This window comes from Mus caroli, chromosome 11, assembly GCF_900094665.2.
Source record: "Mus caroli chromosome 11, CAROLI_EIJ_v1.1, whole genome shotgun sequence".
Classification (NCBI taxonomy): Eukaryota; Metazoa; Chordata; class Mammalia; order Rodentia; family Muridae; genus Mus; species Mus caroli.
This window is the reverse complement of record NC_034580.1, coordinates 88649254-88653262: the sequence shown is the minus strand read 5'-3', so window position 1 is coordinate 88653262 and position 4009 is coordinate 88649254. Positions and strand designations below refer to the sequence as shown.

General features: G+C 43.5%; 1 non-coding gene across 1 annotated transcript; it reads right to left on the bottom strand.

The window, feature by feature from the left end:
• Positions 1-1064: 1064 nt before the first annotated feature.
• Positions 1065-1207, bottom strand: LOC115032678. Its single transcript, XR_003838307.1, has one exon. It is a non-coding gene; the product is annotated as a small nucleolar RNA SNORA48 (small nucleolar RNA).
• Positions 1208-4009: the final 2802 nt, after the last annotated feature.

Here is a 4009-nt window from a genome sequence, read left to right as displayed (position 1 = left end):
ATCACCAGGGGGAGCTCTCCAGCCCTGTTCTGGTTAGGTCACCCAATGAATGCTTCCATCAAAGGAGCAAGTGTCAGCTCTGTTGTTTTCATGCTACATCATACCAGATGAATGCCAAGGCCAGCTCTTCAGTGCCCTTGCTCTTGCGGTTGGCTCACCTGCACCCCTGCAACCCCGCACCAGCTTTGCTGTGTTGTCCAGACGAGGTAGAGGGCTCACTCTCCTCCTAACAGTTGCAGCTCTTGAGGGACAGGGATAGCTCTCTTGAGCTCATGAACCTGTGGGCCACTTTCCTGAGTGCCAGAGATTGTGGTGGTGGTGGTGGTATTGGGGAGCTAGGAGCTGGACATCATCACTTCTCCCATGCTTACACACCGCAGACAAATGGCAGGGTCAGTTATCCCATACTCATGCTCTCAGGGGAGGCTCACCTACACCCCTGCCACCAAGGATATCTCTACTGAACACTGCCGAGACAAAGCCCAGGGCCTACTCTCCCAAGTAGATGAGATATGGAGCTAGCTCTCTAGAACACCACATCTGGTGAGAGGTGAGGCCAGTAAAGCACTGCCCCTGGACATTGATGTGGTCCCTGGGGCCTGCCCTGTCAGGCATCTCTGTGTTCTTGAGTGGTAATACGACCAAGGACGTCTACACTGACACCTGTTGCTACATAGCCATGGACTCAGACATGCCTCTAGGCAGCAGCTCGGGCTGTGACCTTATTCACCACCACCCAGGTGGCCTGGCTGGTCTCTCACAACCAGCTACTCCTTTTCACTCTTTAGTCTCCAGTTCCATCTCTATAATGCTCAAGCTGCTCCACTTCTCTTTCTCTCCCATCTACCACCACGTACTCACACATTGTGGTGGCTCTTGCTGCAGGCTGGGCACAGCTAGCGAGCCCCTGTGTAAGATACTCCATGCAGAGTGACCCGGCAGCATTGGTGTCTGTGGTCCACCTGTGCCTTGTACTAGAGGGCAGATCTCTTGGTGGTGTGGCAGTCCACAGATCTGTCTGTCTTACTCCCGCTGTGCTGTGCTGCTTGAATTTGATTAGATCTTTGGATGTCCTAGGCATAAGACAGCGTTGGCATTCATGCTACACCCCAAGCTATGAGGAACAAAGATTGCCATCTGCTCTACCCCTGACTGATATGAGAACAATACCAACAACAAGGTGTGTCTTGGCTCAGTGCCAGGGGTTGTGTATACTTCTGAAATTAAATGTATAAGTGTCATTTCTGAAAGTATTTATCAATTCATCTTGGGGTAAGAGCAGTTGAAAGTTAACTTTGGGATAGGCTAGTATGTGAATGGATATTCCAAGAATGTCAAGGATTTTAGAATTTATCAACAAGTGTAATGATAATTAATGAGTCAAATTTAGTGTTATTCTTTTTATATTGCTTCCATATAATATACAAAATATCTTAGCTTACTGAGTCAGAAAAACAGTAAAAAATAAAACACAGCAAAGTATAAGAATGCAGGGGACATTAATATTAAAAAATACTTTAAAAATATGTATATCATGAAGGTTTAACTAGAATAGATTCTAGAGTAGCAGAAGACTAAAGAGAAAACAATTCAGAAACAGCCTGGAGAAAAGCTTAGAGATTTAGACATAATAAATAATGAGATAGGAGATTTTTAGGGAAATGAGCAATGGATTACACAGTTAATTATTTATGTAAGATAAAATTAGATTTTTTGTTCAATCCAAGTTTTAAAAACATCTATAAGCATTAGAAGAAAGTATTAATAGATGTGTAAAAACAAAGGACAGTGATATCAAAATAAGTCACTGAAGGGATGGATTTATTACTGAACCACTTAAAACTTTCTAAAACTCAGTAGCTTTTGTACAGCATCTCATAGCTTCCATATCCATATTAGTCTTTCTCCAACAAACCATATTCAATTGAGTATTCTTCTCTGTGTTGTAGGGATGACTGTTAGTGAGTCCCATCCCCAAACAGTGAATTAAAATGGTAGGTAACTACTTTTTATTAAATAATTGCTCTCAGAGTTACAGGAAAATTGACATTTCACATATTTCAATTGGGCACATATGCTTGATGCCCTTAAGGAAGCAATGTACAAATGAATCTTCAAATAGTTACATGCCTTTAACCTTCAGATTCTGCCTCTAGAAATTTGTATTAAGAAAAGGCATATCTAATGACTTCTTATATGATTGGGTTACCAGAAGTGGATGCTCACAGTCAGCTATTGGATGGATCACATGGCTCCCAATGGAGAAGCTAGAGAATACACCCAAGGAGCTGAAGGGGTCTGCAGCCCTGTAGGTGGAATAACAATATGAACTAACCAGTACCCCCGGAGCTTGTGACTCCAGCTGCATATGTAGCAGAAAATGGCCTAGTCGACCATCACTGGGAAGAGAGGCCCCTTGGTATTGCAAATTTTATATGCCCCAGTACAGGAGAATGCCAGGGCCAAGAAGTGGGAGTGGGTGAATGGGGAGCAGGGAAGGGGGAGAGGGTATAGGGAACTTTCAGGATAGCATTTGAAATGTAAATAAAAAATTTCTAATTAAAAAAAGAATAAAAAAAACAAAAAACAAAAAAAGAAAAGGCAAAGACTTGTAGTTTTTTTGTTTTTTTTTTTTTTTTTTTTTTTTTTTAAACAGGGTTTCTCTGTGTAGCCCTGGCTGTCCTGGAACTCACTTTGTAGACTAGGCTAGTCTTGAACTCAGAAATCCACCTGCCTCTGCCTCCCAAGTGCTGGGATTAAAGACATGTGCCACCACTGCCAGGCTTGTAGATGTTAAGAACTTGTAGATGTATGAGTCTGACCTGGGTCCTCTGCATATATGTTATGACTGAGTAACTTGGTGTTGGAGACCATACTGTGAGAAAGCGAGCCTTTCACAGTCTCCCACCCTGACAAGCCAAATGGCCTTGTGCTAAGGAGCTGGTCGGTCACTCCCTTCTCCCTGTTCCCTTCCTGGCACCCGAGGTTGTAAAAGCTGAGTTATAGTCCCCTCTTCCTTATCCCTTCCTGACTCCTATGACATCCAAGGACATGAGTTACATGCTGAGCCCGGCCTGACACCCAAGGCTGTTAAGGAGGATCCAAATTCCGGAGATAAGATGCAGAGTGCCGGCCGCCTGGAGCCTGACTTCGCCCCTCATGTCCCCTGATGCCCACTTCTTTGTTCTTTGTTATATCCCCCTCAACCGCTCCCTATTCCCCTCGCTGTATGCTTAAAAACCTGGCGTTTCAGCCTAATAAACTGAGACCTTGATAGGAATTCTCTACTTGGTCTCTGCTCATTCTTTCTCTCCCCTCCCATTTTCTCCCAGGTTTGCGGTCCCCCTTGCACCCATGAATAACTGAGTCCTGCTGGACGAGACAGCTTGGTATTCTTGTGGAAGTCCTAACAGTGGGAGTAGTGGCTGTCTCTGACTCTTGCAGGCTCTGGGACCCTTTTCCTCCTACTGGTTGCCTAGTATGTAGGCCATTTTTGGTTGATGTCACTTGGGAGGCCTGGTCTTTCAGAGAAAAGGTGGAGGGGAGGGGCTATGGGGGAGAAGGGAAGTTGGAGGTAGAAACTGGCAGGGAAGGGGGGTGGGAGAAGAAACTACAGTCAGGTTGTAGTATATGAGAGAATAGTAAAAAAAAATAAAAAAGCAAAAAAGATAGGAGTTAAACATTCTTACTCTAAAAATCTGAAATTCAAAATGATCCAAAACAGAAAACCATTTGAATGTCCACATGGTATCTCAAGCTCATATAGCATGTTGACATAAAAAATGTGGAGACACTAAATAGAGCTTGAAGTTATTCCCAGGCTGCATGCAAAAAATATGTAGGAGACATAGTGTTTGGGCCTCTATCCTCAAGATACATCAAGAAATATACATATATTTAAAATGCCTGAAATCAAAATTCCTGTCCTCCTAGCTATTTTTTTTAATTGTGTATTTATTTCATTTACATTTCCAATGCTATCCCAAAAGTCCCCCACATGCTCCCCCAC